We start from the raw sequence: 14,882 nt of genomic DNA, 5'->3' as shown, positions 1-14,882 counted from the left end.
TTATAAATATGTATATATGTGATATTTCAATGTATTAAAAACAAATCAGAATACAGACATGCTCAAATTTGTTGGTACCCCTCCACAAAAAACGAAGAATGCACAATTTTCTCTGAAATAACTTGAAACTGACAAAAGTAATTGGCATCCACCAATGTTTATTCCATATTTAATAGAAATCAGACTTTTGATTTTTTATTCAACATAATATTGTAAATAAGAAAACAAATGAAAATGGCATGGACAAAAATGATGGGACCGCTAACCTAATATTTTGTTGCATAACCTTTAAAGGCAATCATTGCAATCAAACGTTTTCTGTAGCTCTGTGGCGGAGTGTCCCGCCCCTATTTATTATTATTTGTATTTTTGTTTGCGGCGCGGGTAAAAGCGCCGTGTCTTTTATTGTTATATTTAAAAACCTCGTGAGGATGCATGGCTGATCAGCTACTGATTATTTAACTAGCTGACAGTCATGCATCCTTACCAAACGCGTGCAGACTCTGGCCGGGGGATAATAAGATAATTACCAACTAGTTAAATCCCTCGGCCAGAGTATATAAACCAGCAGCACTCTGCACTCGGGGGTGGAGTGTTCGAGAGTGGAGAACGGGAGAGAGAGAGGAAGAAAACAATTGCTAAAACGTGCTGGAGTATCCAGCACGAAACTTACTTGTTTGTTTATTCGTTCGGCCCTCGTGCCCTTTTGTTTGGTGTTTTGTTAAATCTTTTGTTTTTGTTTTGTTTATTAAATACGCTGAGTGCACCAGCACTCAGCTTCAACCGCCCATCCACTGTTTTGGTTTGAGTTACTTCCTGGTCCGTGACGTCATCCACATCACCACTGCGAGCCAGACTGCCACATATGGTGTCAGAAGTGGGATAAACAACGCCTCCAACAGCCGGACCAGGAACAGCAAAGGAAGTTTTTTTCGTGTTCGTTTTTTCAAATAGTGTTTTTTGTGTTTGAAAAAAAAAAAAAAAATGGATGAAGTGGACGCCTATATGGAGAGGTGGCATGCGCATCAGAGGGAGTTGAAGGAAGGAGGGGCTACATGGTGCCTCGCCTGCCTGGAGTATGGGCACCTCCCTGAGGTGTGCCCATATGAAGACCCCCTCTTTGTGCAGGCCTTTGATCGAGGTGAGGTGGAGACTGCGGAGGAGTGGATCCACCTGAAGGCCATACCATCGCCGCAGGTGGATCAGGAAACCTGCCTCACCTGCCTCAAAGGGGAGGAGTGGTGCTTTGCCGTCGGCAAGGTCGGGCACAAAGCACCCGACCAACCCCCTCCATGGCAGGAGGTGGAACTGCTGGTCCCGAAGAAGGGAAGGAGGGGCGGTGCTAAGAAGGCAAAGAAGCCCGCACGTCCTGCGCCTGAGTGGGAGGAGCCCGAACGTCCTGCGCCTGAGTGGGAGGAGCCCGAACGTCCTGCGCCTGAGTGGGAGGAGCCCGAACGTCCTAAGCCCAAGAGGGGGGAGTCGGTGCATCCACAGCCCAAAAGGGAGGAGTCGGTGCGTCCACAGCCCAAAAGGGAGGAGTCGGTGTGTCCACGGCCCGAAGAGAGGGAAGTCGGGGCTTCCACAGCCCTAGGACCCAAGCTGCAGTCCCAAGAGCCAGAAGGGGAGGAGTTACAGGCTCAACCCCCTGAATTTTTCTGGGGGGGAGAAGGGCAGGATGCTGGTGTTCCCCAGCAGCCTCTATTTATGCTGCTGAAGGGAGCACGGCACACACCAGCCCAGCCGCCACAGCAGAGGGAGCCAGCACCGCCACAGCCTCCCTCTGAGTGGCCAGCATCCGCCCCATCGCCTCTGCCTCCACCACCACCAGGAGCAGAGCAGCAGGAGCTGCCTCTGTCTCCACCACCACCAGGAGCAGAGCAGCAGGAGCTGCTTCTGTCTCCACCATCACCAGGAGCAGAGCAGCAAGAGCTGCCTCTGCCTCCGCCACCTCCACCAGCAGAGGGTGAATGCCTGCTGGTTCCGCCTCCACCGTCGTGGGAGGACTGCTTGCCCCTCCCACCTCCACCAGCAGAGGGTGAATGCCTGCTGGTTCTGCCTCAACCGCCGTGGGAGGACTGCTTGCCCCTCCCACCTCCACCAGCAGAGGGTGAATGCCTGCTGGTTCCGCCTCCACCGTCGTGGGAGGACTGCTTGCCCCTCCCACCTCCACCAGCAGAGGGTGAATGCCTGCTGGTTCTGCCTCAACCGCCGTGGGAGGACTGCTTGCCCCTCCCACCTCCACCAGCAGAGGGTGAATGCCTGCTGGTTCCGCCTCCACCGTCGTGGGAGGACTGCTTGCCCCTCCCACCTCCACCAGCAGAGGGTGAATGCCTGCTGGTTCTGCCTCAACCGCCGTGGGAGGACTGCTTGCCCCTCCCACCTCCACCAGCAGAGGGTGAATGCCTGCTGGTTCCGCCTCCACCGTCGTGGGAGGACTGCTTGCCCCTCCCACCTCCACCAGCAGAGGGTGAATGCCTGCTGGTTCTGCCTCAACCGCCATGGGAGGACTGCTTGCCCCTCCCACCTCCACCAGCAGAGGGTGAATACCTGCTGGTTCCGCCTCAGCCGCCGTGGGAGGACTGCTTTCCCCTCCCACCTCCACCAGCAGAGGGTGAATACCTGCTGGTTCCACATCCACCGTCATGGGAAGGACTGCTCCTGCCCTGCCTCGCACCACCCAGGGATGCCTGCTTCGCATCGCCTGGGGCTGCCTGTTGCTCCGCATCACCTGGAGAGCCACCAGCTACAGAGAACGAGGGAGAAGTGGAGCTCCCGCTGCCGCCTCCATGGCCAGGGGCTCCCCTCCCGAGTTCACCTCCCGAGGGTCCGCTGCCGCTGCAGTCGCCTGGGGTCGCCAGGGATCCTGCTTCGCCTGGGGTCACTACACTGTGGTCGGAGCCCCACGGAGGGGAGCTGCCGGCCATGAAGAAAGGGGGGGAGGTCAGGAGACCAGCTCCCCCAGCCGCACTTTCGCGGCCGGAGTTTGGGTGGTCAGAGCCCCACGGAGGGGAACTGCTGGCCATGAAGAGGAAGGGGAAGGTCAGGAGACCAGCTCCCCCAGCCGCACTTTCGCGGCCGGAGATCATGTGGTCAGAGCCCCACGGAGGGGAACTGCTGGCCGTGAAGAGGAGGGGGGAGGTCAGGAGACCAGCTCCCCCAGCCGCACTTTCGCGGCAGGAAATACTGTGGCTGGAGCCCCATGAAGGGCAGCTGCCAGCCATGAAGAAGGGGGGGGAGGTCAGGAGACCAGCTTCCCCCGCAGCAATTTCGCTGCAGGAGAAAGGGTGGCCGGCCATGAAGAAGGGGGGGCAGGTCTGGAGACCACCCCCAAAATTTTTTTGGCCAGAGGAGCCGGCCGGTGCGCGGGCCATTGGAACGCTACGGCTGTTTGGGTGGGAGGAGGACATCCCACCGTGGCCGCCACCTTTGGTCCGCTGCTGCCCCTGTTCCTGCGCCGGGACTGCTAACCGGGACTTTGGGGACTAAGGGGGGAGGTGGCCGAAAAGGCCATGTGTGCTGCGCACAAGGGGGGGCATGTGTGGCGGAGTGTCCCGCCCCTATTTATTATTATTTGTATTTTTGTTTGCGGCGCGGGTAAAAGCGCCGCGTCTTTTATTGTTATATTTAAAAACCTCGTGAGGATGCATGGCTGATCAGCTACTGATTATTTAACTAGCTGACAGTCATGCATCCTTACCAAACGCGTGCAGACTCTGGCCGGGGGATAATAAGATAATTACCAACTAGTTAAATCCCTCGGCCAGAGTATATAAACCAGCAGCACTCTGCACTCGGGGGTGGAGTGTTCGAGAGTGGAGAACGGGAGAGAGAGAGGAAGAAAACAATTGCTAAAACGTGCTGGAGTATCCAGCACGAAACTTACTTGTTTGTTTATTCGTTCGGCCCTCGTGCCCTTTTGTTTGGTGTTTTGTTAAATCTTTTGTTTTTGTTTTGTTTATTAAATACGCTGAGTGCACCAGCACTCAGCTTCAACCGCCCATCCACTGTTTTGGTTTGAGTTACTTCCTGGTCCGTGACGTCATCCACATCACCACTGCGAGCCAGACTGCCACAAGCTCTCAATGAGACTTCTGCACCTGTTAACAGGTAGTTTGGCCCACTCATCCTGAGCAAACTGCTCCAGCTGTCTCAGGTTTGATGGGTGCCTTCTCCAGACTGCAAGTTTCAGCTCTTTCCATAGATGTTCGATAGGATTCAGATCAGGACTCATAGAAGGCCACTTCAGAATAGTCCAGTGTTTTGTTCTTATCCATTCTTGGGTGCTTTTAGCTGTGTGTTTTGGGTCATTATCCTGTTGGAGGACCCATGACCTGCGACTGAGACAGAGCTTTCTGACACTGGGCAGTACGTTTCGCTCCAGAATGCCTTGATAGTCTTGAGATTTCATTGTGCCCTGCACAGATTCAAGGCACCCTGTGCCAGGCGCAGCAAAGCAGCCCCAAAACATAACCAAGCCTCCTCCATGTTTCACTGTAGGTATGGTGTTCTTTTCTTTGAAAGCTTCATTTTTTCGTCTGTGAACATAGAGCTGATGTGAGTTGCCAAAAAGCTCCAGTTTTAACTCATCTGTCCAAAGGACATTCTCCCAGAAGGATTGTGGCTTGTCAATATGCATTTTAGCAATCTAGGTAAAGTACCTTGCTCAAGGGTACAGCAGCAGTGTCCCCCACCTGGGATTGAACCCACGACCCTCTGGTCAAGAGTCCAGAGCCCTAACCACTACTCCACACTGCTGCCCTAGATACATCTTGAATGTAGGAAACAAACATACTATTCAAAAATACATAGTGGCTCATATAGTTACAAAAAAGCCCCAAAACAATAAAAGCAATATTATTAGAATGCTTTGGCGAAAGGAAGGACTCAACATTAAATTGAAATTAGGCAAGGTTCCCATGGTCTTCATTTTTCAAACGCAGTGCAATCTTTTTTTAGTTTTAATAAATTGAAAATATAATTGTTTCATTAATGTAGTTTGTTATTCAACACTCTGCACAACACCAGTATTATTTAATTTAGAATGTATTATTAATTAATTATATCTCTTCTGAAGAGATCCTCAGGCATTACTCCTAGTAGGACGCCTGCAACTTCTGAACCTGAGCAGCAGCAAGTTTGAGCATAATGAACTACAGATATTATTCTTTCTGGGCTAAATTCTAAGATGGATAATGCATAAAGCAGTCCATAAAACTATTGTGTTCAATACCCTTAAAAGAAAGTGTTTTAAAAACAAACATCAAATCCTGCAGTATTTACTATAGTATTCATCTGTTCTGTACACAGGTGTTCCCCTGGTTTCTATGGCGACCCCAGAAGTCCCGGTAACTCTTGCCAGGAATGTAAGTGTGACCCCACTGGCTCCCTGCCCCTGCCATGTGATCAGCTCACTGGCCAATGCCAGTGCAAACAAGGAACTACCAGACTTCCTTGAGATAAATGCATGGAGTGGCATGTGTGTGAAGCTCAGCAGATTATTTGTAACAGCATTAACAAACTAGGGGTGCAGTTTATGGTTATGAGGGCATGTGGCAGGACAAAGTTGTCCTGTCCCTTTAATGGAAGGGGTCACGTGATGGGCGACCATTCTGGCTCTGGAGTGGAGCTACAGACCAGAGAAGGAATGGCCGCCAATTAAACACATGATCCCAATCACCAAATTGGGGGATTATATTATTAATTGTTTAATTGGCCCAGCTGGCCAATATAAAGCTGGCCATGCTGCAGCACGGGAGAAAGGGGGGGAGAACAAAGGAGAAAAACTGAAGGCTGGGGCCTGTGTGTTTGCTGGTTTTCATGACTGTGAGTTTTGTATATTTAGTTTAAGATATTTCTGTTTTGTTTAAATCTTTATTTTGGCCATTGTGGCCTTTATTTTGACGTGTGGCATTTCTTTGTTTTATTTATGTTTTGGTTTATTAAAAATAAACCCCCATTTCTAAAATACTCTGCCTCTGAGTCTTGAGAACGACAGTATCCTCTGCCATCCTGTCACAGGGCAAAATAAGATATTGTTGTGACTCAACTTACACAAACACACAAGAGGGTTTGGTCCTTTTGTGGAGCACTGGGTTGTGAACACATGGTACTGATTTTGCAACCAGTCTCTATCTGTGTATTTGCTTGCCTCTCCCTGACCTTTTATACAGTAGATATCACTGACATTTCAGGGCACCAATACAGTACTATTTACCACTTTCACAGCTTACAGGATTTTCTGAATTTTTTGGCCTATGGAAAGGAAAGGTATGGCTGGCTTGTGGTGGGAAAAGAAGAGGAGTCAGGAGTCAGGCAATTGTTGTTTACATTACATGCTTGGCAGCAATTAAACAAAACTAAATGTAAAACAAAGAAACACCCAGTCCCTTCCAATCTGGGTTTTTAACAAAAAAAATCCATGTTTTAAACACAAATACATACAATACTATTTTCAATCATACCATTAAGTGCAGCCTGATTTGGATGCAGTACATCTTTCCAGATTGGTCAGTCTTCTCCAAGTCGGGAAATACATTGTAAAGACTTGATATTGTTGCCACCTGTTGGAAGATGCCATAATGGCCACAATACTGTACCTTTTTGAAATCCTACTCTCCTAGTGGTTTAGATTGCATTTTCATGTTTTATGTTTTGTAGTTATTCTTTATTTTCTAGATGTTATTTTGCTGCAACCAGAGGTATGTTTTGTTGATATCTGCGTGTGTTTGAAGACACTGAATAATGTGTTTAATCACATGTGTTCAATGTTGGATTTACCATCAAATTGGCTCAAACAAGCCTGGTAAAAAGTTATGTGGAAGAATACACATGCCTAAGTATTAAGTATGTTACAAATCCCTGAATTTCTTATTAAAGTAGCCCAAATCTTACTCCAGGTGTGCCATTACTATATGTAAGCCCAATACTGTATTTTTTATTGCTTACATTTTGTAAAATACAATATGTTTTTGTTTGTTTCAAATTTAATTTGGAGTTAAATGCTCTAACCTGTGCATTTCTATATTGCTGTGAACTAATAAGCATTTAGCTCCAAACTGAACTGGCATGCAAGGATGTCCTATACTGCAAAAATATTACATCATCAATTAGCTACTTAAAAAAAAGACAATTTAGCTACATATTATAACAATGTATAGTGCATTGTAAGATGATGTAAGATTTTCACATCAGTCGAGGTCAGAGCACCCGTGGCAATGTCGCTCATGTCTAGGGAGAACAATCAATGAAATCAGAGCTGATGTGCGCATCTCAAATCGAAACATTCCTTCACTCACATGAGCTGTTTTACCCTGAATGCATAGTGTTAATTAGCATCGTCTGTAGGCAGTGGCCATTGCTCCCAAAGCAGGGCACCTGAATGACAGCTGCTGTTCCATCACAGGACATCTTGTAGTAGAAATATAGCTCCTAAGGGTTTTCTTTAGAAAGCTTTTGGTATTTAAATAAATATGACAAGGTGATTCTAACAACAACACAGCATTTCGGCTAAACAGGTGGCCATTCTGCACAATGTGCATATTTTGTTAAATTAATTGAGTAATTAATGTACATATTCCCTGATGTATTAATTTATTAATTGACACATTCATGTGTATGTGGTTGGTCTGTACCTACACCTAACATTCCAACATATTCCTTTTTATTAGTTGACGAATGTACTGGACTTCTCTTAAATGACTTGGACAGCCTTGGTCGCATGGTTATGAGTGTCAATCTGACTGGCCCGCTGCCTCTCCCATATGAAGTGCTTAACAGATTTGAAAACATCACACAGGAACTAAAGGTACATTAATGTTATCAGAATTGTGAACATGTGACTCAAATCTGTGTTTTTGTTGTTGTTGTTTTTTCTATTTTATAAGTGGAGGAATTCAAATCTAATTATGATAAAGAATACTTTAAACTCCCTGGCTTTGTATTATATTCATTTTTTGTCTGTCACTTATTCCATTATGTGTGCACCTAATTAGTCTCTCAGCAAGCAGGAGTAAGGGGGAATTTCTGCAATTAAGCCAGCATGAAAATGACCACTAGAGGTAACAGTGACTTTGTTAATGAATTGTAGTAATAAATGATGAATAAGAACAGGTATAATAGTACAATAAACACATACAAAAATATGTTTTATTCAAATCTAGAGGGTTGAATGTTGTCATTAAGCAACCAAATTACTCCATTTAAATTAATTATATTAATAAATGATGATTAAGAACATGTATATTGGGAAAATGCACAGATATTATGCTGTGAAAAATGTTTTTATATAGAAAATTTTTACTTAATATATATATATATATATATATATATATATATATATATATATATATTAAACTAAGACCTTACAGATTCTGAAACAAAACAAGCTGAAAAGCAGAATACTGATATACATTGAGTTTGCTTAAAGGACATCACTTGAAAATGAAGACATTACTGATCACTTCATATCAGGAGGCAGATAGTTCTGGAGCCAACACTACCAATCACATATAAGATGCCCTTTCTGTAGCCTGTGTGTGTGGAACTGTGAAATGTTACCGAGGCCATGCTTTGATGAATGTCAGTTTAATCTGAAAGTTAAGTGAGAAGAACATAACTTTTATATCAAGGCTTTGTGGAGGTGTGAGCACCAGTTATGTCAACCCCTGCGTATAACCGTAAACTCTAAATCTGACGCAACATGCTGAGTATTTTTCTTCCATAGCATCATCTATCACCTCAGCGAACTCCAGAGCGACTCTTCCAACTGGCTGGCAGCAACCTGGGCACACTGATGACAGAGATGGGTGAGCTTCTAAGCAGGGTAGGTCAAAACAATTGAGGTCATTTCGCTGTCCCTTTTAGGTGCCCTAACTCCCCCTTTCCCTTCATTTTCCACTCAATGAAAGAAAGGTTTGGTTCATACGTCTGTCGCAGAGGAATGCCATACCTCATAAATGTGGATGCATACAAACTTCTTCTATTAAAAGTTCCTCAAAGTCTTGCTCTATGATGGTTACCAGCGTACGACCATGCAGCAAATGTTGACATTTTTCATCATCATCCGAGGCCATGCAATTTCAGCTCACAGACGCATGTACGACTTTCCAAAGAAGACGCACGTCGCAAGAGTGTGGAGGACGTAATTCCGACCTGTCACACAGGGTCGAAAACCCTCGACTCCGACCAGAAATTGTCGGAGTCTGAAGTATGATCCAGCGTAAAGCTTTATTTTGGTATTTCCTCAATGCTGTCAGACCTTCTCACATACCCTGGATTCTTAATTATTTTACAGGCAACCAACATATCTGCAGATCGACAGCAAACAAATGCAGATGCTGAAAGGACTCGCAAAAGGGCAGAAGACCTGGACAAATTTGTTAAGGACCGTTTGCAAGCTTCTAAAGGTACACTGAGCCCCCATGTCTAAACTGATTCAAAACATAGGACTACATTCTCAAAGCCAATTGCACATTAGCATGATTTTTTCAGAAAAGATAAACACCGAATTAAGACTCCAAACCAGAAAAATGTAGTGACTTATACATTTCAGAATTGCAATGGTGTTTTTTTTTCCTTTCAGACAAAAAACGCGTTAATGAGAATTTGGATTAGAGAATCTGGCTCATACTCTGTAAAGGGAAAACAGCAAATTGATTGAAATTTAATGTCTTATTTGCTTGCTGTGCTTGGGAGTTGTTTGTTACTGTGTTTAGCACAATACAAGCCTAATGGAATGCTATGCTTGTAAAATGTAATACTTTTTTTATGAACTATGAAAGTGGATACACAATAGCCTGTTATCCATGCTATTGGGATATATAATGTAAATGTTTAGTTTTTTTTCTACAGTCCTCAGTTTAGCTCCTATTTTAATTTTAACAGATATTTCTTATCTTCCTAATCAAACCATTTTCTTTCATTTTGAAGTAGGAAAAAGGCCCAATTGCAGGGTCTTGTTGCACCTAATTAAAATATAATCAGGTGCAACAATGATGATTACAGTAATTTATAGAATAATAATACTAGTAACAAACATTCTCCTACCACAAACCATTCTGAAACAAAAAAAAAATACTTTATACATACATTTGAAGGTAGCTTCACAAAAATATATACAAGTGGCAACATCATAGATGAAGAGAAAAAAAATGCAAATATATTAAATGGTTACTTTTCACAAGTTTTTGCAAAGGAGGATACAGACAACATGCCCCACATGTCGACCTGTTCCTATCCAGTTTTAAATAACTTTAGCATAACAGAGGCAGAAGTGTTAATGGGACTAGGAGCTCTTAAAATAAACAAATCGTCTGGGCCGGATGAGCTCGCGATGGCGAGCAGGCATCCCCAGGCAATGGCAAGCAGGCATCCCCAGGCGATGACGAGCAGGCATCCCCAGGCAATGGCAAGCAGGCATCCCCGGCGAGCTGACCTCCCCAGGCAATGCCGAGCAGGCATCCCTAGGTGAGCTGACCTCACCAGGCGATGGCAAACAGGCATACCCAGGTGATGGCGCACAGGCACCCCCAGGTGATGGCGAGCAGGCACCCCCAGGCGATGGTGAACAGGCATCCCCAGGCAGTGCAGGAGCGGTCCCTCCGAAGGCAACGGTAGCAGCGGACCTTCGAGAGGCGACAGCAGGTGTGGATCCTCAGGAGGTGACGCTGGGAGGGGATCCCCCCCGGCCAAGAAGGCGGCAGCGGGAGCTCCACTTCTCCCCCTGGTGATGGAGGCAGGAGCAGCATGTAGTCTCCTTCTAGCGGTGGAGGTGGGAGTGTTCCTCCTGCGCTGGAGACAGCGGCGGGGCTTCTCCCTCTCGCGCTGGAGACCGCGGCGGGGCTTCTCCCTCTCGCGCTGGAGACCGCGGCGGGGCTTCTCCCTCTCGCGCTGGAGACCGCGGCGGGGCTTCTCCCTCTCGCGCTGGAGACCGCGGCGGGGCTTCTCCCTCTTGTGCTGGAGGCGGAAACAGCAGGTAATCTTCTTCTGCTGGTGGAGGCTGAAACAGCAGGCAATCTCCCTCTGCTTCTGGGTGCTGGACGCACTGGCTACCCCCTTCTGGGCGCTAGATGCTCTGGCTACCCCCTTCTGGGCGCTGGACGCTCGAGCTTCTCCCACTTGGGTGATGGACGCTCAGGCTCCTCTCACTATATAAAATAATTTGACAAGCGGTTCTCCGTATCTATGCAAAAATGTAAGTCTGACATACATATGGAGAGATGTGTGGACATATAGGCACTCCAATACATCCCTAGGATTTCAACCTATGTTAAGTAATGTTTAATACCAAGTTTCATGACAATTGGATAACCGGTTCTTCAGATATTTGCAAAAATGTGTGCGGTGTGCCATACAAGAATATGGTGTTTACCTCTGATAATAAGGTATTGCAGTTCAATTAGAATGTGATCCTGAAAGATATCATCAGTGCATTGCCTCTTTTAACTTTTGGTCTGTTGCTAATACATATTCTAAACTGATCCAAACTGAAAGAATAACAATGAAATGTGTGCCTAAGAGTAAATGCTTAATTACGTTTAGCAAAGATAATTATTTTGAGTTATGCTGTTTGAACAGGTACAACTGTTGTGGTCCTTTTAATCACATTAACTTTCATGTTTGAACAAATAGAAAGAAAAAGAAACAAATGGCATTTAAAGCTGCTAATTGTATTTCATTTTCATTTTCATCTGGTGGTTTATATTTAAATTAGAACCCACGCAGATATTTCTCTCTCCTTTAAAACGGATTAGTTTTTATTTCAAAGGAGACCAGTTTAATTTGATTAAAATAAATCATCCTCAAAGCAATATTTTAAAAAAGTATTTGAAATACTTTAAAACATCTTTAGTTGCAGCTATAAAATATTTTCAGCTTTTGTTTTTCTCCTATTTTGTATTAGTCTCCTTTGAGCTCATCTAATCACTTCTGTGTGTTCCATAAAAAGTGCTTTGGCAAAGTAGGTTCACTATATATTTTTTTATATGATTGTGGCAAAGTGGTTAACAGTGTGCAGGTGATCAATGAACAGACAGACAATTATAATAGAGGTGCAAAGTTGTTTAATGATTTGTATGTCCAGTGCTTGACGGCAAAACAAACAATAAATGATGTTAAGTAATACAGCGGTGTGTATTACTTAATTTGTGAACCCCAGGTTTGTCCCGAAATAATAGTCCTGTTTATTATACACCCACACAAAATAGAAAACACATACACAAGTCAGTTAGTGAGTGAATTAGTGCTCGTGGTGCAAATACAGTTACTTTGTGATACAAGTGCAGTGCTGTGCCGGGTTTGTGCTGGCCCTTGGCGACAGCTCCGGAATGTGTTAGCCGTCAACAAGACACAATTAGACAAACAAACAAAACACTCACGATACGTTTACACAAATCACAGGTCCTTCCGGGTTCGTTTGCAATTACCAAAACAAAGTAACATATTACGTCACTTCGACCCCTACTTATACCGTCACTCATGACCCCTTTGGATTGGATGACTGCCTGCGCGTTAAAGCGTTGTATTTATTGTTATAACACATATTACATATAAATAAATAAGAAAGGGTATTTCAAAATGTTCTGGTAGGCAGTGCCTCCTCTGCCGAGCCGCCACCGGACAGTCACTATATGGAGCTGGATTCACTTAGTGGTATGAATTTCTGGATGTGAATCCTTGGCAAGATCATGTCATGGTAATGTGAACTGTGGTACCTTTTTGGTGAAATGAATCAAGCTGGCCTAACTGGTTAGATATACAGTATTGTAGGCTTGCTACTAAAGCAATTAGCAGGCCCTGCCATACACTAGAGGCTCAAAGGTCCCTGTCACTGGCCACTGTCATTCCAGGTGTTTATATCTCCGATGGGGTGTTTAATATATATATATGTCATGAATATCCAACATTTCAGCTCTGAAAGAGAAAGCTCGGAAACTGAATGAAACTCTTGGCATCCGAGATGGCGTCCTGGAAAAAAGCCTTCAGAAGATGCATACTGATATTGAGAAAATGCTAGCAGAGCTTCGTAGGAGCATGCTGGGCAAGCACCAGCAACTTGCAGATGAAGAGCTGGGGTGGGTATCTGATCTGAATTTGAAATGTTTCTTTAAGTGTGTATTTGTTTTTTGTTTGTTTTATTCCTTTGTTGACTGAGAGCTGTTTCATAGTTTTGAGTACTTTCACTGCTGCAAGTTTCTGGTTTGTGATTACACACTAATCAGGGAGATTGTCTCTTAGCCATAACCAAATATCAGCTGTTTGTTTATTGTTATTATTTTTAGATAGTGTTTATTAGTGTTTGCATTTTAAAAACTCGTATTCAATTCTAAACAGCTATTGCTTCCAGAGCAGGACGTTATAAGCACAAACAGCACCATCTAGTGAATCAGTGATGGAAATGATAAGGAATTCAAGGACACAATGAACAGCAGAAGAAATCAGCTCATTCTGTGTGTCCTAGAAATAAGAAATACAAGAGCCTCTCTACTGAAGGAAATTGCTCAAAATCAATCTGAATGTTTCAATGCTTTGTTTAACAATAGTGCAATAATAATTTAAATGAGCTTTGTAGGGGTTTTGGAGGCTGTGTGGTCCAGTGGTTAAAGAAAAGGGCTTGTAGCCAGGAGGTCCCCAGTTCAAATCCCACCTCAGCCACTGACTCACTGTGTGACCCTGAGCAAGTCACTTAACCTCCTTGTGCTCTGTCTTTTGGGTGAGACGTAATTGTAAGTGACTCTGCAGCTGATGCATAGTTCACACACCCTAGTCTCTGTAAGTTGCCTTGGATAAAGGCGTCTGCTAAATAAACAAATAATAATAAAATAATAGACTTCTAATGTAAATGCATTTAACAATTGTGTGTCTGTATATGTGTATGTCTGTCCTGTACAATATACAGTGTTTATATATATATATATATATATATATATATATATATATATATATATATATATATATATATATATATATATATATCAGATCTATGGGATTGATTAAGCGCATCTGTTCACTAGTGACATGAAATTGTATTGAAAGACAATTACGAGTATTAACATAATGCTATTTACTGAAAATGTTTCATAATGCCAGCTAATGTTTAATATAATTTGACAGTTTGAAAATATTTGATTATATGTAATTGAAAGTTAGACATAGTGAGTCCTTTAAAATATGAACTTAGTTTTGAATTGCTGTTTGTGGTGTTTTATGGGTTGGGAGGGCACACACCCTGCTCGTTTTCATTTGAATGTTTCCTTGGAAGGGGAGAGAGAGAACTAAAAATGGAGGTTTTTCTTTTTCTTTTTAATCAATGGTGCTGATGGTGGGTTAAAAAGTGTATAGTGGATTTAAAAGCAAAAAAAAGGGGTGGAGATATGTGTGTTTGGATTGTCAAGATGTATTTGTTTGTTTGATTCACTCTTGTTTGCACATTTTTATTGATTAATTGCTTTTTTTAAACAGTGTATAATAAAGTAAAATTTAAAAGAAAAAAAAAGTGTCCAGCATTGGACATTTCTTTAGCTTTCTTCAACACTAACTGAACTGTATACATTGTAGTTAAATCATGAAGCCAGTGGGCTTTTCAGACAAACACATTTTTCAATATACATTTTCTGATACCGCTTGATAGAAATACGTTTAATAAAAAGAAAAATCTACTTACTTGCAACTAAAATAATACGATAAATGATACAATCTTTTTTTCTAGTAAGTACCCTCTGACATTTTTCAAGATTTCTTTTTCAGGCACCACTTTCTTTAATACCGCATTCAGATAGACAAGATCAATCAATTAAGCAATAATTTTTAGATGATCCACCGTGGTGATTAATCGATTCACGATTAATTGACTATAACTCCTAACTCCTAATATATATATATATATA

General features: G+C 43.6%; 1 pseudogene; it reads left to right on the top strand.

The window, feature by feature from the left end:
* LOC117411262 (laminin subunit alpha-2-like) overlaps positions 1-14,882 on the top strand; it is a 67,381-nt pseudogene that overhangs the window by 27,505 nt on the left and 24,994 nt on the right.

This window comes from Acipenser ruthenus, chromosome 6 (genome assembly GCF_902713425.1).
Source record: "Acipenser ruthenus chromosome 6, fAciRut3.2 maternal haplotype, whole genome shotgun sequence".
In the NCBI taxonomy this organism is placed as follows: Eukaryota; Metazoa; Chordata; class Actinopteri; order Acipenseriformes; family Acipenseridae; genus Acipenser; species Acipenser ruthenus.
The sequence above is the reverse complement of the archived record's forward strand: the minus strand, read 5'-3'. Positions and strand labels throughout refer to the sequence as shown.